The sequence below is a fragment of the Balaenoptera ricei genome, chromosome 2 (assembly GCF_028023285.1).
Source record: "Balaenoptera ricei isolate mBalRic1 chromosome 2, mBalRic1.hap2, whole genome shotgun sequence".
Taxonomy (NCBI): Eukaryota; Metazoa; Chordata; class Mammalia; order Artiodactyla; family Balaenopteridae; genus Balaenoptera; species Balaenoptera ricei.
The window spans coordinates 53791808-53816873 of NC_082640.1; positions in this window are offsets into that span (position 1 = coordinate 53791808).

Consider the following 25066-nt stretch of genomic DNA (forward strand, 5'->3'; position numbering starts at 1 on the left):
TGAATATTCCCTGGGGTCTGAGGTTCTGTGTTAGTCCAGTGGTTTGGACTTGGAGATCCCACTGCAGGAGTTTCGGTCCAATCCCCAGCTCATGAACAAAGATCCTGCAAGCTGCGTGGGGTGGCAAAAAAAAGAAAAAGAAAAAAGAGAACAATAACAAAGTAAATAATAAAATTAGACTAGAAAACTAACAGATATGTTAGAAAGAATATAAAAATAAAAATATAGATGAATCAACAACCAGAAGGTACATCAGTACCACAATAATAAAAAAGAGGAGGAGGGAAAAGAAAAAAAAAGTGGGGAGAAAGGTCTTGGCTGTGGAGGGCGAGGCCTAAGCAAGGGCAAGTTTTGGGTGGTGGGTGGGGCCTATGCTTAGGACCCACAGGGCTGGAAAAGGCCCTGGGGGACGGTGGGGGGTGGGGCTTAAGCTCAAGGAACAGAAGGAGCCCAGGCATGTTCCCCACCCTTGGTCTCAGAGGGTGGGGAACCTCACCTGGGAGCCCAGCAGGCTTCCTGGGCTCGAGTGGGTTGGGCAAATGCCCTCCTCTCTTCTCCTGCTCCTCCAGTCCTGGAGGGCCCCTCCTGCTTGCCTCTCCTGATCTCCCAGGCCTCCCTCCTATTCCCCCAGGACCAATGCAGCCACAGGGTGAGGGGAACTTGGAGGGCAGGGAACTGGTCTGGGAGCTCAGCAGGCTCCCCAGGCCTGATTGAGCAGGGCAAATGCCCTCTGCTCCTCTCCCACTCCTCCCAGAGAACCCCTCCTGCCTGTCTCTCCTGATCTCCCTGGCCTTAGGGGCACCGATCCTGTCTGACCTCCACTTCTTCTCCCCCCTCAGTCCTCCCACATCCTACTGGTTCACTTAGGGGTTCCTCCCGTCTCCTTGGGCATCAGGGTCCCCCACCAGCGGCCAGCAGGTGTCCTAGTTGTGGGGAGATGCTAACTCAGTGTCTTCCCACACTGCCATCTTGACTCTGCCCCCTTTCTCTTGTGGGTGAAGTTTCTAGTAAGAGGAGATGACCCTTGAATCTGATTCTAATCCCAAAGCTCTTCCACTACAGCAGACTGTTTCCACACATGACTGAAGTACATAAGGATCTCTTAGAAAATTGTCAGAAATAGCATTGAACATGTCCCTTGAAGAACCCAGAAAGTAACTCCATCAGTAAAATGGCATCCATCTGGGCACAGATCGAGAGTGCTATGTGCATGAAGAATGCCTCATGTATTCAATGGGGCTCTGGCCACTAAGTGAAGCCAAAGTGTGTGTAAGATTCAATTTAAACAACTAGAAGTAATCATTACAGTCCTTAAAGGCAACTAGAATGGAGATTTTTCATTAGCAGGATCTTGGTTTTAGGAAGACCTGTCTGACTTTTCAGGCTATCTTGTCTCTACTGTTAAAATTAATATTAGAAGGAACTGCTGGCTCAAACACCCAAACATCACACATCTAATATGGACCAATAGGGATGAAGTATTCCCAGCCACATCTGGCTATTGAGCTGGTTAGGAAAACAGCTGGTAACCAGATATTTGCCATCTGTTGTTGGAATAGAACATCTAATGAATGATTGTTCTATGGTAAAATAACCCATAATCTACTGTCCTTGAAATTCATAGAGAGCTCAAGGTTGGAAAAGAACTCATCAAGCAACTAACCAAGCTATTTTGATATTTGTGTACACAGATTTTAAATGGAAACGCATAAACAGAATAAGATAACAATAAATGCAATAAAAGAAATGTCCCCTTTTTTTTCTTTTCTTTTTTTTTTTATTATTGAGGTATAGTTGACTTACAATATTATACAGATTTCAGGTACACAACATAGTGATTCATAATTTTTAAAGGTTATACTCCATTTATAGTTTTTATAAAACATTGGCTATACTCCCTGTGTTGTACGATATATCCTTGTAGCTTACTCATTTTATACATAGTAGTTTGTACCTCTTTATCCCCTACATCCACCTTGCCTCTCCTCCCTTCCCCCCCCCCCATTGGTAACTACTAGTTTGAACAAGAACCAGATTTATGTATAATGTGTTTACCATGTACTACTATATATTGTGCTAGGCTCGACATACATTATTTTGCTTAATTCTCATGATAACTCTATGAGGTAGAAGCTGTACAATTTTTTTTTTAAACATCTTTATTGAAGTATAATTGCCTTACAATGGTGTGTTAGCTTCTGCTTTATAACAAAGTGAATCAGTTATACATATACAATATGTTCCCATTTCTCTTCCCTCTTGCATCTCCCTCCCTCCCACCCTCCCCATCCCACCCCTCTAGGTGGTCACAAAGCACCGAGCTGATCTTCCTGTGCTATGCGGCTGCTTCCCACTAGCTATCTATTTTACATTTGGTAGTGTATATATGTCCATGACACTCTCTCACCCTGTCACATCTCACCCCACCCCCTCCCCATATCCTCAAATCCATTCTCTAGTAGGTCTGTGTCTTTATTCCTGTCTTGCCACTAGGTTCTTCATGGCCTTTTTTTTTTTCCCCTTAGATTCCGTATATATGTGTTAGCATACGGTATTTGTTTTTCTCTTTCTGACTTACTTCACTCTGTATGACAGACTCTAACTCCATCCACCTCATTACAAATACCTCCATTTCATTTCTTTTTATGGCTGAGTAATATTCCATTGTATATATGTGCCACATCTTCTTTATCCATTCATCTGTCGATGGACATTTAGGTTGCTTCCATGTCCTGGCTATTGTAAATAGAGCTGCAATGAACATTGTGGTACATGACACTTTTTGACCTATGGTTTTCTCAGGGTATATGCCCAGTAGTGGGATTGCTGGGTCGTATGGTAGTTCTATTTGTAGTTTTTTAAGGAACCTCCATACTGTTCTCCATAGTGGCTGTATCAATTTACATTCCCACCAACAGTGCAAGAGTGTTCCCTTTCCTCCACACCCTCTCCAGCATTTATTGTTTCTAGATTTTTTGATGATGGCCATTCTGACTGGTGTGAGATGATATCTCATTGTAGTTTTGATTTGCATTTCTCTAATGATTAATGATGTTGAGCATTCTTTCATGTGTCTGTAGGCCATCTGTATATCTTCTTTGGAGAAATGTCTATTTAGGTCTTCTGCCCATTTTTGGATTGGGTTGTTTGTTTTTTTGTTATTGAGCTGCATGAGCTGCTTGTAAATCTTGGAGATTAATCCTTTGTCAGTTGCTTCATTTGCAAATATTTTCTCCCATTCTGAGGGTTGTCTTTTCATCTTGTTTATGGTTTCCTTTACTGTGCAAAAGCTTTTCAGTTTCATTAGGTCCCATTGGTTTATTTGTGTTCTTATTTCCATTTCTCTGGGAGCTGGGTCAAAAAGAATCTTGCTGTGATGTATGTCATAGAGTGTTCTGCCTATGTTTTCCTCTAAGAGTTTGATAGTGTCTGCCCTTACACTTAGGTCTTTAATCCATTTTGAGTTTATTTTTGTGCATGGTGTCAGGGAGTGTTCTAATTTCATACTTTTACATGTACCTGTCCAATTTTCCCAGCACCACTTATTGAAGAGGCTGTCTTTTCTCCACTTTATAAGCTTGCCTCCTTTATCAAAGATAAGGTGACCATATGTGTGTGGGTTTATCTCTGGGCTTTCTATCCTGTTCCATTGATCTATATTTCTGTTTTTGTGCCAGTACCAAACTGTCTTGATTACTGAAGCTTTGTAATATAGTCTGAAGTCAGGGAGCCTGATTCCCCAAGCTCCATTTTTCCTTCTCAAGATTGCTTTGGCTATTCGGGGTCTTTTGTGTTTCCATACAAATTGTGAAATTTTTTGTTCTAGTTCTGTGAAAAATGCCAGTGGTAGTTTGATAGGGCTTGCATTGAATCTGTAGATTGCTTTGGGTAGTAGAGTCATTTTCACAATGTTGATTCTTCCAATCCAGGAACATGGTATATCTCTCCATCTATTTGTATCATCTTTAATTTCTTTCATCAGTGTCTTATAATTTTCTGCATACAGGTCTTTTGTCTCCTTAGGTAGGTTTATTCCTAGATATTTTATTCTTTTTGTTGCAATGGTAAATGGGAGTGTTTTCTTAATTACAATTTCAGGGTTTTCATCATTAGTTGCATTATAGGAATGCAAGAGATTTCTGTGCATTAATTTTGTATCCTGCTACTTTACCAAATTCATTGATTAGCTCTAGGAGTTTTCTGGTAGCATCTTTAGGATCCTCTATGTATAGTATCATGTCATCTGCAAATAGTGACAGCTTTACTTCTTCTTTTCCGATTTGGATTCCTTTTATTTCTTTGTCTTCTCTGATTGCTGTGGCTAACACTTCCAAAACTATGTTGAATAATAGTGGTGAGAGTGGGCAACCTTGTCTTGTTCCTGATCTTAGTGGAAATGGTTTCAGTTTTTCACCATTGACGACAATGTTGGCTGTGGGTTTGTCATATATGGCCTTTATTATGTTGAGGAAAGTTCCCTCTATGCCTACTTTCTGCAGGGCTTTTATCATAAATGGGTGTTGAATTTTGTCGAAAGCTTTCTGTGCATCTATTGAGATGATCATATGGTTTTTCTCCTTCAATTTGTTAATATGGTGTATCACATTGATTGATTTGCGTATATTGAAGAATCCTTGCATTCCTGGGATAAACCCCACTTGATCATGGTGTATGATCCTTTTAATGTGCTGTTGGATTCTGTTTGCGAGTATTTTGTTGAGGATTTTTGCATCTATGTTCATCAGTGATATTGGCCTGTAGTTTTCTTTCTTTGTGACATCTTTGTCTGGTTTTGGTATCAGGGTGATGGTGGCCTCGTAGAATGAGTTTGGGAGTGTTCCTTCCTCTGCAATATTTTGGAAGAGTTTGAGAAGGATAGGTGTTAGCTCTTCTCTAAATGTTTGATAGAATTCACCTGTGAAGCCATCTGGTCCTGGGCTTTTGTTTGTTGGAAGTTTTTTAATCACAGTTTCAATTTCAGTGCTTGTGATTGGTCTGTTCATATTTTCTATTTCTTCCTGGTTCAATCTCGGCAGTTTGTGCATTTCTAAGAATCTGTCCATTTCTTCCAGGTTGTCCATTTTATTGGCATAGAGTTGCTTGTAGTAATCTCTCATTATCTTTTGTATTTCTGCAGTGTCAGTGGTTACTTCTTCTTTTTCATTTCTAATTCTATTGATTTGAGTCTTCTCCCTTTTTCTCTTGATGAGTCTGGCTAATGGTTTATCCATTTTGTTTATCTTCTCAAAGAACCAGCTTTTAGTTTCATTGATTTTTGCTATTGTTTCCTTCATTTCTTTTTCATTTATTTCTGACCTGATCTTTATAATTTCTTTCCTTCTGCTAGCTTTGGGGTTTTTTTGTTCTTCTTTCTCTAATTGCTTTAGGTGCAAGGTTAGGATTTTATTTGAGATGTTTCCTGTTTCTTGATGTAGGCTTGTATTGCTATAAACTTCCCTCTTAGCACTGCTTTTGCTGCGTCCCATAGGTTTTGGGTCGTCGTATCTCCATTGTCATTTGTTTCTAGGTATTTTTTGATTTCCCCTTTGATTTCTTCAGTGATCACTTCGTTATTAAGTAGTGTATTGTGTAGCCTCCATGTGTTTGTATTTTTTACAGATCTTTTCCTGTAATTGATATCTAGTCTCATAGCGTTGTGGTCGGAAAAGATACTTGATACTATTTCAATTTTCTTAAATTTACCAAGGCTTGATTTGTGACCCAAGATATTATCTATCCTGGAGAATGTTCCATGAGCACTTGAGAAAAATGAGTATTCTCTTGTTTTTGGGTGGAATGTCCTATAAATATCAATTAAATCCATCTTGTTTAATGTATCATTTAAAGCTTGTGTTTCCTTATTTATTTTCATTTTGGATGATCTGTCCATTGATGAAAGTGGGGTGTTAAAGTCCCCTACTATGATTGTGTTGCTGTCCATTTCCCCTTTTATGGCTGTTAGTATTTGCCTTATGTATTGAGGTGCTCCTATGTTGGGTGCATAAATATTTACAATTGTTATACCTTCCTCTTGGATCGATCCCTTGATCATTATATAGTGTCCTTCTTTGTCTCTTGTAATAGTCTTTATTTTAAAGTCTATTTTGTCTGATATGAGAATTGCTACTCCAGCTTTCTTTTGATTTCCATTTGCATGGAATATCTTTTTCCATCCCCTCACTTTCAGTCTGTATGTGTCTCTAGGTCTGAAGTGGGTCTCTTGTAGACAGCATATATATGGGTCTTGTTTTTGTAGCCATTCAGCCAGCCTGTGTCTTTTGGTGGGAGCATTTAATCCATTTACATTCAAGGTAATTATCGATATGTATGTTCCTATTCCCATTTTCTTAAATGTTTTGGGTTTGTTATTGTAGGTGTTTTCCTTCTCTTGTGTTTCTTGCCTAGAGAAGTTCCTTTAGCATTTGTTGTAAAGCTGGTTTGGTGGTGCTGAACTCTCTCAGCCTTTGCTTGTCTGTAAAGGTTTTAATTTCTCCATCACATCTGAATGAGATCCTTGCTGGGTAGAGTAATCTTGGTTGTAGGTTCTTCTCCTTCATCACTTAAGTATATCCTGCCACTCCCTTCTGGCTTGCAGAGTTTCTGCTGAAAGATCAGCTGTTAACCTTATGGGGATTCCCTTGTGTGTTATTTGTTTTTTTCCCTTGCTGCCTTTAATATGCTTTCCTTATATTTAATTTTTGACAGTTTGATTAATATGTGTCTTGGCGTGTTTCTCCTTGGGTTTATCCTGTATGGGACTCTCTGTGCTTCCAGGACTTGATTAACTATTTCCTTTCCCATATTAGGGAAGTTTTCAACTATAATCTCTTCAAATATTTTCTCAGTCCCTTTCTTTTTCTCTTCTTCTTCTGTGACCCCTATAATTCGAATGTTGGTGCATTTAATGTTGTCCCAGAGGTCTCTGAGACTGTCCTCAGTTCTTTTCATTCTTTTTTCTTTATTCTTCTCTGCAGTAGTTATTTCCACCATTTTATCTTCCAGGTCACTTATCCGTTCTTCTGCCTCAGTTATTCTGCTATTGATCCCTTCTAGAGTATTTTTAATTTCATTTATTATGTTGTTCATCATTGCTTGGTTCCTCTTTAGTTCTTCTAGGTCCTTGTTAAATGTTTCTTGCATTTTCTCTATTCCATTTCCAAGATTTTGGATCATCTTTACTATCATTATTCTGAATTCTTTTTCAGGTAGCCTGCCTACTTCCTCTTCATTTGTTAGGTCTGGTGGGTTTTTACCTTGCTCCTTCATCTGCTGTGTGTTTTTCTGTCTTCTCATTTTGCTTATCTTACTGTGTTTGGAGTCTCCTTTTTGCAGGCTGCAGGTTCATAGTTCCTGTTGTTTTTGGTATCTGTCCCCAGTGGCTAAGGTTGGGTCAGTGGGTTGTGTAGACTTCCTGGTGGAGGGAACTAGTGCCTGAGCTCTGGTGGATGAGGCTGGATCTTGTCTTTCTGGTGGGCACGTCCACGTCTGGTGGTGTATTTTGGGGTGTCTGTGGCCTTATTATGATTTTAGGCAGCCTCTCTGCTAATGGATGGGGCTGTGTTCCTGTCTTGCTAGTTGTTTGGCATAGGGTGTTCAGCACTGTAGCTTGCTGGTCATTGAGTGATGCTGGGTCTTGATGTTGAGATGGAGATCTCTGAGAGATTTTTGCCGTTTGGTATTACATGGAGCTGGGAGGTCTCTTGTGGACCAGTGTCCTGAAGTTGGCTCTCCCACCTCCGAGGTACGGCCCTGATGTCTGGCTGAAGCACCAAGAGCCTTTCGTCCACCCGGCTCAGAGTAAAAGGGAGAAAAAATAGAAAGAAAGAAAGAAAGAAAGAAAGAAAGAAAGAAAGAAAGAAAGAAAGAGGCTATAATATAGTGAAGTAAAATAAAGCTATTATAAAGCAAAGCTATACAGACAAAATCTCCCCCAGAAGCATATACATATACACTCACAAAAAAAAGGAAAAGGGGAAAAATTAATATATCCTGCTCCCAAAGTCCACCTCCTGAATTTGGGATGATTCGTTTTCTATTCAGGTATTCAACAGATGCAGGCACATCAAGTTGTTTGTGGAGCTTTAATCCGCTGCTTCTGAGGCTGCTGGGAGAGATTTCCCCTCCTCGTCTCAGTTCGCACAGCTCCTGGGGATCAGCTTTGGATTTGGACCTGCCTCTGCGTGTAGGTCACCTGAGGGCGTCTGTTCCCCACCCAGACAGGACGGGGTTAAAGGAGCAGCTGCTTCGGGGGCTCTGGCTCACCCAGGCCGCGGGGAGGGAGGGGTACAGAGGAGGCGGGGCGTGAGCCTGCGGCGTCAGAGGCCGGCGTGACGTTGCACCAGCCTGAGGTGCGCCGTGCGTTCTCCCGGGGAAGTTGTCCCTGGATCACAGGACGCTGGCAGTGGCGGGCTGCACGGGCTCCCAGGAGGGGCGGTGTGGAGAGTGACCTGTGCTCGCACACAGGCTTTTTGGAGGCGGCAGCAGCAGCCTTAGCGTCTCACGCCCGTCTCTGGGGTCCACGCTGATTGCCGCGGCTCGCGCCAGTCTCTGAAGTTCGTTTAGGCGGCGCTCTGAATCCCCTCTCCTCGCGCACCAGGAAACAGGGAAGAAAAAGTCTCTTGCCTCTTTGGCAGCTGCAGACTTTTCCCCGGTCTCCCTCCCAGCCAGCTGTGGTGCACTAACCCCTTCAGGCTGTGTTCACGCCGCCAACCCCAGTCCTCTCCCTGGGATCCGACCGAAGCCCGAGCCTCAGCTCCCAGCCCCGCCCGCCCCGGCGGCTGAGCAGACAAGCCTCTCGGGCTGGTGAGTGCTGGTCAGCGCCGAGCCTCCGTGCGGGAAGTGCGGGAATCTCTCCGCTTTGCCCTCCACACCCCTGTGGCTGCGCTCTCCTCCGTGGCTCCGAAGCTTCCCCCCTCTGCCACCCGCAGTCTCTGCCCACGAAGGGGCTTCCTAGTGCGTGGAAATCTTTCCTCCTTCACAGCTCCCTCCCACTGGTGCAGGTGCCGTCCCTATTCTTTTGTCTCTGTTATTTCTTTTTTCTTTTGCCCTACCCAAGTACGGGGGGAGTTTCTTGCCTTTTGGGAGGTCTGACGTTTTCTGCCAGCGTTCAGTGGGTGTTCTGTAGGAGCAGTTCCACGTGTAGATGTATTTCTACTGTATCTGTGGGAAGGAAGGTGATCTCCGCGTCTTACTCTTTCGCCATCTTCTCAGAAAAAATCTGTACAATTTGATTATTTGCTTCATCTGCTACATTGCCTTTAAGAGTTTATGTCCAGATTAGTAACATCAATCAACCTGTGTGCTTTGACTAGAATTCAAGGCAGGCCTCTCAATCAAAGAGCAACTATTAAGTGTAACAATTTACAAATCTTATGGGTGTTCTCTTCTACTTTTGATTGATTAAATTCTGCTCATAGTTCTTTTTCTGATTAGTTACAAGTCTCTTTGCCTGAGTAATTGTGTCATAATGTCTTACAGTTGTATAGTAAAGGAAATGTCCCCTTTAACTCAAAGGATGGATATCATGTTTTCAGAGCCTAAGGCACAAGATCTACATCTCAGAAGGGGTATTAAGACTATAGAAAGCATATTTTCAAACAAAAATTCTATGTCCTTCGTTTAAAACAGCCACACTCCACCTGCCTTTGTTGACTGTTGAATTTTTCTCCTATAAATATATCCATGGCTCATTGTTCTCCTATGTTATCCTCTTACCTATCAACTAAACATTTTCCATCTTTTCTAACTTTTCATCACTCTTGGAGACTTTTAAGTGTCGAAGCCTCTGCAACAGTTACTCTTAATCTGAATTTTGTCTACCTGCTTTGGGATAACATTTGTTTCATCCAATTCTTGTGCCTTGAACTCTTTCTGTTTATTCACTTCCTCCTGAAATTACCCTTGTGCTATTTAGAAATTTAGTACCTTTCATCCTTCAAATCATCCTTCCATCTCACTTCTTCCTCTGGCATTCATGGGTAACCAACAAGGTCTTACATACATGAGTGCCTTCTCTGGAAAGTACTTCTAGCCCCTGACAAAGGGACACATACAATGGATGTTGCTATTTTTGAAACACATTCAGATTGGAAAATCCATCCATAAGACAGGGAAAGCTACATGGATGTAAGCAGATGTAAGAATAAAGTCCAAACTGGGGGGAAATTGAACACAATTGAAAAAATCCACAGTTCTGAACTTTCAGGAGCTCACTGAGTTGTACAGGTCTCAGTCTGAGTGTGCTGATGGGAAACAGTGTGACTCATCTGTGCAGAAAGACACATCCCACTTTCAGTGATGGTGCTTGGTCACTGGGCTCATTGCACATCATGACAGATGTGGGGGAAGAGACAGGGAGTAGTGTGTGAATTGAAAGAGCTTGTTTTGCCCATTCTCTGTATCAGTCCTTTCTCACAGCACAGGGTGGCAAACAATGGGGTAGGTGGCCAAGTTTTCCTAACAGAGAAGAAAAATCTGACTTTGCTACTCATTTAATTCTCCCTGCTTCACTATTCCCTATAGTGAATTGTTTTTGCTGAATCCACCATTAAAATGTTAACCACAACCACTACAGCTATCAAGCTAACATTTTCTACACTATGAAATCCTCGTGAAAGCCTTTGACTTACGAGTACTTAGCATTTGCCTGAGTGAACAACATAAATCTCAGCCCCAAAGATAATCTCTCAGAATGTCATCAGAAAAGATGATGGGAGGGTTACGATGAAAATGCTGCATCAAAGGGAGGTTTCACAAGAAAAGAGAAAATATTCAGATACCTCTTCATGCAATGAGGGTCAAAAAATAATTTAAATTATTAAATTTGATTTAAATTTAGTCATCAGATAATCAAGCAGAATACCCACATCATTTACAAAAGGAATTTATGAAAAGCACTTTCTTAATTATTTCCTATCATATATGCCAGTGTTCACCTGGCATATAAACCATGTCTCATTTATGGCTGTGGGTACTACTGTGTGCCTTTCACATCTCTCACTCTTTCATTGCCATAGTAACCAATGTGCTTTAATGACAGGAGCACAGGAGGACTAAAATAAACTAATAAATGTAAAAGGGATAAAGTATTATTAGGTTGAATGAATACCAAATTAAAAATATGTTTATTTGAAGAGCTATTGATTTTATTACTACAGATTTAAAACAATGTGCCAAACTCATTTTTTAGCTGCCTATCAATAATGACAATATTGAGTCAGATGTTACTTGTATTTTTTCTTGAGGATCCAACTTTCCAAATTAATAATTGTTTTTACTTATTTTCTCAAATGAAACAATGACAAACCAGTACTACATCCTTCATTTGGTCCCCATTTAGTTTCCACACACAGACTGAAAATGAAGTCAAACATAATTCTAACATGGTTATACAATCAGATTTATCTGTCTGGCAGAGCTAGAGTTTGGGGGCAATTTTTGAATGAGCGTATAAAATGGAAGTAAAAATAGTTTCCGCAGGGTAATAGCAGAGGAGGTGTCAAAGGAGTCAAAGATGGGCTGCCTGAAGGGGAATAACGTAAGGTAAAATATAAAAGGAGGAGAGGATGATGGAAAAGGAGGGCATGATGGAGAGAGGGCCCCAGGTGCTTTTTATCATGTTGACCTCAGCCAGCTCAGTCACCCACTGAGGACCTGTGCACGGCAAGCACTTTACAAGATGCTCCCAGGAGGCTCAGAAGGTAGCAAGGCAGCCTACAGATACCCTGAATGTCATACATATGATTCCATGATGAAATCAGGCAGATCTACAAGTTTTGTTAACATCAAACACTGTACTTAAGGGATTGCTAGACATGTGACTTGCCAGAGTGGTTCCATTTCCACTTTTTCATTCCTGAGTTGATGGCAAAAGTCTCAGTTTTGAAATGATAAAGAAGGAACCAAGGAATAGCCAACCTAATTCCCCGTTCCTCCTGCCATCATCACCAGGGTTTCTAAATACGTAACGGTAGCAACTATTATTTACTGAACATGAAGGTATGCCAGGAACAAGGCCAAGTTTTCCTAAGCATTGATTTATTTTATCTTCAGAATGACCACATTCTGGATGTGCCTGACAAATTCCACAGAGTGTCATTTAATATGTTCTTTTCTCCTTTATTTTTCCTGTAAATTCTAAGTTATGTCTAGAGATGTGATACTTCTGGATTAAACATTTTGGAAAAAGTACTACACAGATGCCCTGAGGTACTTCCTATGGCATTAAATCAGGAAGTGCACAATCTCAGGGTTCCCACCATAGGAAATGCTGACTTTGATCATTTGGTTAAGGTGGTGACTGCTTTATCCCTCAACATTAACACTACATTTTCCTGTTTGGAATCTGAAAAAATTCGGAGGGGTGATACTTTGTCACCATTAGATACCCTGTTCCCCCAGATCTTTCACATAACAATTTTAGCATTCATTGATAATTCTTGCCAGAACTAGTCATTACAGTTGGATTTGCAAAATGGTTATTTTCACATTCTATTATTCTTTTTGCGTTTATTAGGTAACATTCTTTTAAAAAGAAGAGATTTCCTTTTTTTCTCTTTCTTTTTTTTGGAATATCTTTTCTGAATTCATTAATTTGTATTTATTTAGTTGTTATGGCTGTGCTATTATCTCAATGGATAAGCTATATTTATATCTATCTATCTACACAATGGAATATTATTCAGCCTTAAAAAGGAAGGAAATTCTGACACATGCTACAACATGGATGAACCTTGAGCACATTATGCCAGGTGAAGTAAGCCAGTCACAAAAGAACAAATACTGTACAATTCCACTTATATGAGGTACCTCAAGCAGTCACACTCCTAGAGGCAGAAAGTAGAACAGTGGCTGCAGGAGCAGGGGGGAGTAAGAAATGGGGAGTTTTTATCTAATGGGTACAGAGTTTTAGTTTGGGAAGATGAAAGAGTTCTGGAAATGGACGGCAGTGATGGGTGCACAACAGTGTGAATGTCCTAAATGCCACTGAACTGTACACTTTCAGATGGTTAAGATGGTAAGTTTTATGTTATGTATATTTTACCATAATTTAAAAAAAATACGAAACAAGTAAAATCTATCTGAAAATATAGTAGCATGAAACAACCATTTATTGTGCTCACTGGTTCTGTGGGTCAGGAATTTGAACAAAGCATCTGAACAGAGGGATGGCTCATCTCATTCGAAGGTTTGGGTCATCACTCACATGTCTGATTGTTGATCATGGCTCTCGGCTGGGGACCTCAGCTCCTCTCAGCAAGATCCTCTCCATGTGGTCTCTCTGCACCGGCTAGTTTTGGTTTCCTCCTAGGATGGTGTTGAGGTAGGAGGTAGATGGGCCCCTGGGCTGAGCAGCTGTAGTTTGTCAAGTGGAGTAAATTGAAGCTTTGTTTTCCCTGACACTCCAAGGACAAAGTTAATGGCAGGATCTGAGATCTGCTGGAGTAAAGAGATTAAACGACCACATCTATTACTCCTGAGATCAAGGAAACCTCCCCGACTGCAGATGTGAAGGAAGGCTCCTCGGGGAGTCAAAAAGGTAGGGGGCATCATCTCATAATATATGTGGTCATACTCCTTTGAGCCTCTGTGCTGGAATCCATCTTGGCAAAAAGATGTGCACACGTATTGGGAGAGTTCTAGGGCAGGTCAGATATGGAAAAAGAAGCGAGATAATTGGTTAGAGGAGAAACAAGACCCAGAAGAACTGCCTCATATAAGTGATTTAAATCACGTCTCTGGCACATTCCTCATTCAGGACGGCCGCCCTCCTCTCTGGGTGAGTATTTCTGCCTTGCTTCTGTCTTAAATAAATAAATTGTTTCTCTGTGTGCCCTCCCAAGTTATGCTGTGTCTCTAATGATAAACTTTGTACCTGTGTTTGCAGTTTTTTCCTCCTTAGAACATTCTTGTTACAATAGGGGCAAGGGCCAGGGCTACTTTGCTTCTAGCTTTTAGCCGCTAGTGGTCTAGCAGCTAGGACTCCTGGTTTTCATCCAGGCTACTCAGGTTCAACTACTGGGCAGGGAAATAAGATCCTGCTTCAAGCCACCACTCACTGCTGTCCCACCAAGAACAGCGTCAAACACAAGCATTAAGAGAGAGAGAGAGGCAGGCATACACTTTATCCTTTTTATAACCTAGCCTCAGAAGCCACATAGACTGCTATGTTTGCATTCTCTGTAGGTTGGAGTAGTCACAAATACAGATCTACATTCAAGGAAGAGTCACAGACCCTCCAACTCAGTAGAAGGACTTTCAGTCACATTGTAATAAGAACCTAGAGCATATGGGAACACTCCCAGGCACACACATGCATGCACACACACGCATAGCTGTCATGAAAAAAACAGCTATGAAAAATATTTGCCAGCCATAAGGTGTGACTGTCAATTACATTAATTATATCTTTTGTTGTTCCAATTGACCCAAAAGCTGCAGTGTGAGTCCCTTCAAACCTGTGCCCACATTCTTCTGATATCGCTCTGGGAATCTTTGGGTTCTACCTTGATTTCCAGCTCAACACAATATATCAGACTCATTTTACACAATATATCAGACTCATTTTATTCTTTTTCTGGCCCAACTGTGACTCAGCATTTCTCAAAGGAGGCCTAGTTCTTTTATATGGGAAATCTATATACTGCCAATGTTCATTGCTACTAGGGTGTCACTGCTTCTAAGCCCTTTCAGTGGACAGAGCTAGAAATTTTTTTTTAAAACATGAATTCATACTGTATTTCCAATTAAAATTTAATATCACAAAGTTTTTCCTTACTTCCTTTGTTTTATTTTAAATCTTACATTAAAATGTTAGTTCCTAATAATGTTAAAATATTTATTTGCTTTATCCAATGATATTCATTTAAAATTTAAATTACAACACCACTACTATTATTAACAATAAAACTGCTGAGTGAGCTTTAAAATTTATTTTTAGTTCTCATTGCCTTTAGAATATAACCTGATAAATATATTTAACCAGAGTACTCTATTAAGGATTATTTAACACAATATTTTCTGAACACAATATTTTCTCTACAACTTTATGTTATTAATTTGATATAAATTTGGATTTATTTGTTACCGTTTGTGCTCAATATTAGGGCTTATTTTTTCTGTCTGATTTAAGTTATTGGAGATTTTATATATGTATGGATGAGGGTATATATGTAAATACACACACACATAGTTCAAAAGTCAAATTATTTAGAAGATTTCTCAGAGATGTCTTCCTCCCAACTCTAACCCCTTTACTCCATTGCCTACCACACCCTATAGCTATGTTCTTTTGTTTCTCCCTATTTTCTTTTTCTTGTGAAATAGTAAGTCCTCATGCTTTACTGTTTTACACTTCACCTTGACCTGGAAGAATGTACTGAGAAGGCAGCATCACAAAATGGAGGGTCCTGGCCCTGAGTCACACTGTGGAGAAGCCCCTGGGCAGCACTGGGCTTTGCACAAGTTTAGCATTCAACTTGTGTTGTGCTCTGTTAGGAGATCTCAGAGTTTGTTACTGCAGTGTAGCCCATCTTATCTTGACCTCTTTTCAATTCCCACTGCTACTGATGTTACATTACAAGAGCATTCATCATACAGTGCTTAGCACATCCTCTGCTCCAACCCACTCACTCACATAGTTCATGACTTCTTTTACCCCTTCATTATCCATTTCCTTATAAGGAAGCACTAAAAATCACAATTAAAATTTTGAATTATCATACCAATTAACCCAAGTATTTACTGGAGTCTTCTTATGTAATCAGTGAAATGTATATTGCTTATACTCTCATTCACTGTATGTAATAAATTCGTTATGTGGATTTGAACATGTGAAAGGCAAACTTTTTTAGTTCTTTATAATGATCCACTAGCATCTCGGAAGAGCTGCTCTTGAAAATATGATTTGCTGATTTAGTCAGAGCAAGTTAAGCCTACTTAAGAGTATTGACCAAGGTTGGATGTATGCAAGCTTGAAGACTGTTGCTTCCACAGTGCTAAATTGCTCTGCAGGAAGTAGGGATAGAATTTGAAAAGGGCAATATGGAAAGGAAGAGTAGGGGACTTATGGGTTGAGCATTGAAGCAGCAAAGAAAGGCTGAGTAGACATAGCCACCAGGTCACAGAAACAAAGAGTCCTGGGGAGGAAGAACATCTACTGAAGATGCCCTCACATGAAATGCTTGATGCAATGTAAACTACTTCTCTATCTCCCCAACACATTCTTCACTAATTTTTGTCTTTCAACAATGCTTTCACACAAAGGGAGTTTTGTTTTGGAAAAGCCCAATGAACAGACCTAGGGGACAACTGACCTCTGGGTTATAAGCCTAACAGAGTTTACAATATCTATTCAAGGAAAAAAAAACTCTTATAGGTTATTGCAAGTTATTGAGTATAGTTCCCTGTGCTATACAGTAAGTCTTTGTTGGTTATCTATTTTATATATAGTAATGTGTATATTTTAAAGAATCTAAAAAAGAATATATGTGTGTGTGCGTATATAACTGAATCACTTTGCTGTACACCTGAAACTAAGACAACATTGTAAATCAACTATATTTCAATAAAAATGTTTTTTAAAAGACAAAAAATAATGACTCGAAAAGAAGTCCAAAAGAGAACCTGTTAAATATTCATGCAGTTTTTTAAAAGTCGGGGAATTATAGATACTTTTTATTCTTTTTGTCTTATTTTCCTAAACTCTCTTTAATGAGCATGAGTTTTAATAAAACCAGTTGATTTTTTAAAAGCTGTTAATTAATTAAGGAAACCTGAAAGAACACCAAATCATCAGCCTGCCATGGGGCGCACACTTGTCTAGGTGGCCCTGCCACCTGCCCTATCCAGACACCACTGGAATCTCTTTGGTAGAGAACAACTTCCAAATACAGTAGACATCTTTTAGTTCTTACTTTTATTAGCTCTTGATGACATGTAATACTGTAGCTCACACCTTCCATTTGAAATAGTCTTTTCTCCCAGCTTGCTTAAATTTCCTTTATTCATCCCAGTTCCATGCAAGAAAACAGAAATTCTAGGTATTTCTGAAGAAAGAAGCTTTTAATCCAGGGAATTCATTGTTTACCTAAAATCACTGGATGAACCAGAAGAGTAGAAGTCAGGGGGCTTCCACCGGGATGCAGAGTTGAGGAACATCACCAAAACAATGACGTAGGTGAGGTGCAGGGTGGTGTAGCTGTCACACCTGTGTTCCCGCACCTGTGCCCTCCCTGCCTGTCTCTTAGCACTCACAGAGCTGGTGACCACACACCGGACCACTGAGTTCAGCCCCCATAGCTGCCCCCAACATTCAGGGCCTCACTGCTTGTTTGCCAGCAGAGCCAGCAGGAGGAATATGGCCTCTGCCTCCCTGTAGCCATCCATGTCTTGCGTCAGTGCATCTAACTAGCAAAAACTAATTGTCATCTGAAACCCTAGTGGCCTGTGCATCTGGGAAATGTTTGGTTTTGTTTTTACTTTTACCCTTTCAACTTCTGACTCTGGAAAGAGGGTGAAGTGGAGGTAGAGGATGTTAGCGCGCTGCATCTACCCAACTCCTGTTCATAGATGTTCTCATGGTTCTCCAGCCTTGGTTCCTCACAGGCACCTGGGTCTGCATCTCTTGAACCACATACTCATTGGGAGGATCTTTTTCCCTTCTTGTTTTCAACTTCTATCTGTTTGCTAATGAATCTCAGGCCAGCATTGCCAGCCCAGGTCTCTCCCCTGAATGCGTCACTTGAAATCCCTACTAGGATGTCTCACAAACTGCTTCGGCTCAATGTGTCAAGAACTTAACAGATCACACACCTTCACCAACACACTTGTTCACTTTCATGACCAATTTCTCCCACTTCACCCATCTCTTGGCTGATATCTCTTGGGTGTCATCTTAACTGTCCCCAAACTGGCAAATCTGAGCAGATGGTGCTTTTGTATTCTCCGAGGTGTCTCTATCATCTGGGATCTTGAAACTCATGGAGAGCAGGAACAGTCCTGTATTTGACCCACAAGAAACATCTCCTCCAATGAGTCTGCTGATGACTCCAAGTTCTGCTCCAAATGAACATCTGCCACTAGGCATTCCCGCATCCATTCAGTGGGATTTTGTCTCCCTGTCTTTTAGTTCCTCCGCACTTTGCCTTACCTCCCCTGGAAGATGGAAGATCACTGTGCTCTACCCTCATACCTTCCTTTGGATTGAAAGACAGTCATGGGCAGGTGGTTTCTGACAAATCCCAATGTTTCATGGAGTAAAGTCTTAAAATACCCTAAAAGGCAAGAAAACTGCTGACAATCAAAGAACAAAAGATGTATTGATAAACACAAAACTCCTACAGCTTCCTTAAAACTACACTAATCCATGGAATGCCACAGGAGACATTCCTCTGTACCTACTGATGTGCAGAGGAAACACTAGTCTCACTTCTGAAATCGATTTCACCATTTTCCAGTTCAGGTCATTTCAATGGAATTACCAAAGGATTACTGCATAGCATTGGAACTTTCCATTCAATTAAATCTGTACTAAGAGTCAAAGAAACATGAAAAGAAAATTTTTGCTATGTTTATGTTTATTGCAAAGAGATCAGTTTGGGATTAGTGAAAAATGAAGATTAGTTAAATGAAAGAACCAGCAGTTTCTACTGCAAACTCAACATTGTCCTGTCAGTGAGGTTGGCTTTCATTTCTTCCTTACAGCCTTCAAACCAGGGAAGGATATGATTATCTTCATTTTACAGGTAAAGAAAATGGGGCTTTCAGAGGCTAGGTGACTTGTTCAAAATTAACAGTCAGTAAATTGAAGAGTCTAGATTCTAACCCAGGTCTGTCTCATTCTTCACCATTCTGCTGTACTTTAAGAACAGACCTGTAATTAGCATAGAATTAAAAGAATGGGGAAATTCTGTGGGGGAGTTCCTCTAATGAGTAGGTAAGAGTGATTTGTAATAACATATCAAAGGACTGTAAGTAAATTAGTGCTTCCCTCTGCAGAGGGGGCTTTGAAAATGAGTTGAGTTAGGTTGGGTCTCAGTGCTCAGCCTTCCTGCGAGCAGCATCCGAGCATCCTATAATTCCACACCTTGCTCTCTGAGTCATCATTCCACTTTTGTGAAGGTGAAGAGTGATTAGATTTGACTATGTGCATTTCATCAAACCAGAAGAATAAAAAACATCAAGCACCACCATTTTTTATAGTATCAATTTAATTAATTTGGGGTGGTGAAGCTTTGTGACATTAGAGTCCCAGCCTCCACCGAGCTCCATCAGGGTGGGAGGAGGCCCCCTGACAGGTCTGTTCACACAGATGGGTGTCCTCACTGCATCCTGGCATGGGAGGAGGTCCCTGGTAAGGCAGTAGGTCTCCTGCATTGGAACCCAGTCCCCACAACTCAGAAAGTTACTTATCCCGTCCCCATGGCAATTTTTAAATCTGACAAGCAGGAATGACAGAGTCCCTACTTCTTGGGGAACACGAAAGTTGTTAATACTTGCGCATAGAATAGTCTTTATAAATTCTACCTACTGCTATTATAGTCAGTAATCCTATACAGGTTGTCAAAAAAAAAATTAATCAGTCGATCTAGGAAAGATTGGAAAGTTTTATTCAAGCCAAATTTGAGGATTATAACCCAAGAAGAGCGTCTCAGAAAGTTCTGAGAACTGTTCCGCCATTAGAAGTCAAGACACGGTTTATATACGTTTTTTGAGACAGAGGGCTATACATCAAATGACATATTTTTGACAGTTTACGTAATCCAGATTTAAGCACCATAATGGTGGGTCATGTGACCCTTTACAAGATCAAGAAGGAATGTTGTCTTTTAAAAAGTTGTCTTATTGATGCTGGGAAAATGTTGCTGTTTATGGCTGAGCAGGTATTCCTGCTGATGGGAAAGGTCTGGTCCATGCATAATGCTGATACACAATGTACAGTTAGGGGAGAGGGGAGGCCAAAGGGCAGAGAAGAATTTTTATGTTTAATTTTTTTTGTCTTGTCATAAATATGAATTTTATTTCACAAAGTTTACAATAGATGTTTTGAATTTGAAGATTGCTATGGACCACATGTTTGTGTCCCCCCCAAATTCATATGTTGAAATCCTAATACCCAAGATGATGGTATTTAGATCATGAAGGTGGAACCCTCATGATGGGATTAATGCCCTTATAAGAAAAGACAGAAAGAAAGTGTGCTTCCTCTCTCTTTCTGCCATGTGGGACACAGTGAGAAGATGGCCGTCTACACATCAGGAAGTGAGCCCTCGCCCAACAACAGAACCACTACACCTTGATCTTGAGCTTCCCAGCCTCCAAAACTGGGAGAAATAAATATTTTCTGTTTAAGCCACCCAGTCTGTGACACTTTGTTGTAGCTGCCAAACTGACTAATACAGGGATGAAGGGCAGGAAGGCAGGGAGGGAGGGGAATGGAAGAACTAGGCATCTAAAAGTCAGTTTTTTTCTGGGAAGATTTTAATATCACTTGGAAAACTCTACTCTGTAGACCTCGAATGGTTGACTCTGCTGGGTCTCCCAAAAGAACCCTTCTTTTTCCAGGACATGATCAGGGCAACTCGGGTTTCCCAAGGCCATGCCAAGGGGTAGCTCTTTACAATGAGGTCAACCCAGCAGCCACTGGAGAAATCTTGATAACGAACTAGTGTTGACCTCTAACGAGTTTCTAAGACCGCTCACATCACCCCTGGAACATTCTCAAGCATCACACTGGCACCACAGCTGTGTAATCTGGGTAACAATAACATTAAGAAAAAACCAACATCCTGGGGATGATTCCAGTGATCAGGGCACTGTAATTGCTATAATTAAAAGCAAATCAAACACTGCAGCAAAAGTAGGTCAGCCATCCACTCGGTATAATCTTGATGAGAGTGGAAGCCAACATTTTTTTTAACCGAAGGTAAACACGTTTCTATAACACGCACAAAGAATTGGTTGGGACTCTGAATGGGTGTGTCTCAGTGTGCTGCTGGATATTAAAAGATAAGCTCATCAGTGCAGCCATACCTCAGACAATTTCTGGAACCCTGAATCCCAGAGTATAGTGTATCTTTCATTCCAGTTGTCACTCGACGCTGTCTTTAAGTAAAAACACATTGATCCAAAGACAAGCTCACTCTTTCTTTGTACGGGGACAATTCCTTTTAAATCCAGAGCAGAAAAAAGAGTTTACCTTTTTTCTCTAATTGCTTCATCTGCAGAAGTGTCGTACCCTTGAGAACCTTATATTTTCTCATATCTCTTCTGCAGTAAAGGGTATATGACAGATGGTGATGGAAATCTTGGCAGTGCACATACAAGGTTTATATACAGCAAGTCAATCATGGAAACTGAAGCTGGGACCACCAGTGGAATCTGGGGAAATATGATCTTATTTTAGGTCAACCTTCTGTGACTTCTCTGTCAGGTGGATGGTTTGTGCAACGGTTAGATGTGGGGTCTGTAAACAGACAGAGGGAGTTAGAATCCCGGCTCCATCCCTCTCTACCTAACTGAAGTTGGCTAAGTTCTTTACTCCCCGAAGTCTTGATTTCCTTCTCTATAAAATAAATGCAATAATAATATATTAAATGAAATAATACACACAAAGCCTTTGGTATGTTGCTGTCATCCAATAAATGGAAACAATTCCAGTGATTTACTCATGTTTCCTAGGGGTGTTATATTTCTCTACCTGTAATTTTTTCCTACTTGTGCAAGTCCAGCCCAGTGTGGGTTTCAGGAACAGGAAAAGCCATTCTGCTTGAGATAAGGAAAAAAATTCTTTACCAGCACCACTGACATGAGGTACTGAGGAAATGAAAACCAAAGTGGAATCGTTGCCTTACCAGCAAACAGCTCACATGGCAACGGCACCCATGTACCTCCCAGAGGTTCAGACACAACTAAGTGACCAGAAACGACCAATTCGACCTCTCTGCTTGCTTGTTTTGTGAAGATGTTTTTGCTGTAAAGTGAGTTCCTTCTGGAGGAGTAAGTTACTCTTTAGTGAGTGTCGAATGCCACCTTTCCATTTTTGTGAAGCTTCTTGCTGTTGATTTTCTTTTTTATTTTTTAACACCTTTATTGGGGTATAATTGCTTTACAATGGTGTGTTAGTTACTGCTTTATAACAAAGCGAAACAGCTATATGTACACATATATCCCCATATCCCCTCCGTCTTGCGTCTCCCCCCTACCCTCTTTATCCCACCCATCTATGTGTTCACAAAGCACTGAGCTGATCTCCTAGTGCTATGCGGCTGCTTCCCACAAGCTATCTATTTTAAATTTGGTAGTGCATATATGTCAATGTCACTCTCTCACTTCGTCCCAGCTTATGCTTCCCCCTCCCTGTGTCCTCAAGTCCATTCTCTATGTCTGTGCCTTTATTCCTGTCCTGCCCCTAGGTTCTTCAGAACAATTTTTTTTTTTAGATTCCATATATATGTGTTAGCATACTGTATTTGTTTTTCTCTTTCTGACTTACTTCACTCTGTATGACACACTCTAGGTCCATCCACCTCACTACAAATAACTCAATTTCGTTTCTTTTTATGGCTGAGTAATATTCCATTGTATATATGTGCCACATCTTCTTTAACCATTCATCTGTTGATAGACACTTAGGTTGCTTGCATGTCCTGGCTATTGTAGATAGAGCTACAATGAACATTGTGGTACAAGACTCTTTTTGAATTATGGTTTTCTCAGGGTATATGCCCAGTAGTGAGATTGCTGGGTCATATAGTAGTTCTATATTTAGTTTTTTAAGGAACCTGCACACTGTTCTCCATAGTGGCTGTATCAATTTGCATTCCCACCAACAGTGTAGGAGGGTTCCCTTTTCTCCACACCCTCCCCAGTATTTATTGTTTGTAGATTTTTTGATGATTGCCATCCTGACTGGTGTGAGGTGATACCTCATTGTAGTTTTGATTTTCATTTCTCTAATGATTAGTGATGTTGAGCCTCCTTTCATGTGTTTGTTGGCAATCTGTATATCTTCTTTGGAGAAATGTCTATTTAGGTCTTCCACCTGTTTTTTGATTGGGTTCTTTGTTTTTTTGATATTGAGCTGCATGAGCTGCTTGTAAGTTTTGGAGATTAATCCTTTGTCAGTTGCTTCATTTGCAAATATTTTCTCCCATTCTGAGGGTTGTCTTTTCATCTTGTTTATGGTTTCCTTTGCTGTGCAAAAGCTTTTCAGTTTAATTAGGTCCCATTGGTTTATTTTTTTCTTATTTCCATTTCTCTAGGAAGTGGGTCAAAAAGGATCTGTGATTTATGTCATAGAGTGTTCTGCTTATTTTTTCCTCTAAGAGTTTTACAGTGTCTGGCCTTACGTTTAGGTCTTTAACCCATTTTGAGTTTATTTTTGTGTATAGTGTTAGGAAGTGTTCTAATTTCATTCTTTTACATGTAGCTGTCCAGTTTTCGCAGCACCACTTATTGAAGAGGCTGTCTTTTCTCCATTGTATATTCTTGCCTCCTTTATCAAAAATAACGTGACCATATGTGTGTGGGTTTACCTCTGGCTTTTCTATCCTGTTCCATTGATCTATATTTCTGTTTTTTGTGCCAGTACCATATCATCTTGATTACTGTAGCTTTGTAGTATAGTCTGAAGTCCGGGAGCCTGATTTCTCCAGCTCTCTTTTTCTTTCTCAAGATTGCTTTGACCTAAATGTCCATCATCGGATGAATGGATAAAGAAGATGTGGCACATACATACAGTGGAATATTACTCAGCCATAAAAAGAAACGAAATGGAGTTATTTGCAGTGAGGTGGATGGAGTTAGAGTCTGTCATACAGAGTGAAGTAAGTCAGAAAGAGAAAAACAAATACAGTATGCTAACACATATATATGGACTCTAAGGGGAAAAAAAAAAGGTCATGAAGAACCTAGTGGTAAGACAGGAATAAAGACACAGACCTACTAGAGAATGGACCTGAAGATATGGGGAGGATATGGGGAGAGGGAAGGGTAAGATGTGACAAAGTGAGAGAGTGGCATGGACATATATACACTACCAAACGTAAAATAGATAGCTAGTGGGAAGCAACCGCATAGCACAGGGAGATCAGCTCTGTGCTCTGTGACCACCTAGAGGGGTGGGATGGGGAGGGTGGGAGGGAGGGAGATGCAAAAGGGACGAGATATGGGAAAATATGTATATGTATAACTGACTCACTTTGTTATAAAGCAGAAACTAACACACCATTGTAAAGCAATTATACTCCAATAAAGATGTTTAAAAAAAAAAAAGATTGCTTTGGCTATTCAGGGTCTTTTGTGTTTCCATACAGATTGTGAAATTTTTTGTTCTAGTTCTGTGAAAAATGCCATTGGTAGTTTGATAGGGATGGCATTGAATCTGTAGATTGCTTAAGGTAGTATAGTCACTTTCACTATGTTGATTCTTCCAATCCAAGAACATGGTATATCTCTCCATCTGTTTGTATCATCTTTAATTTCTTTCATCAGTGTCTTATAGTTTTCTGCATACAGGTCTTTTGTCTCCTTAGGTAGGTTTATTCCTAGGTATTTTATTCTTTTTTTGCAATGCTAAATGGGAGTGCTTCCTTAATTTCTCTTTCAGATTTTTCATCATTAGTGTATAGGAATGCAAGAGATTTCTGTGCATTAATTTTGTATCCTGCTACTTTACCAAATTCATTGCTTAGTCATAGTAGTTTTCTGGTAGCATCTTTTGGATTCTCTATGTATAATATCATGTCATCTGCAAACAGTGACAGCTTTACTTCTTCTTTTCCAATTTGGATTCCTTTTATTTCTTTTTTTCTCTGATTGCTGTGGCTAAAACTTCCAAAACTATGTTGAATAATAGTGGTGAGAGTGGACAGTCTTGTCTTATTCCTGATCTTAGAGGGAACGATGTTGGCTGTGGGTTTGTCATATATGGCCTTTATTATGTTGAGGTAAGTTCCCTCTATGCCTACTTTCTGGAGGGTTTTTATCATAAATGGGTGTTAAATTTTGTCGAAAGCTTTTTCTGCATCTATTGAGGTGATGATATGGTGTTTATTCTTCAACTTGT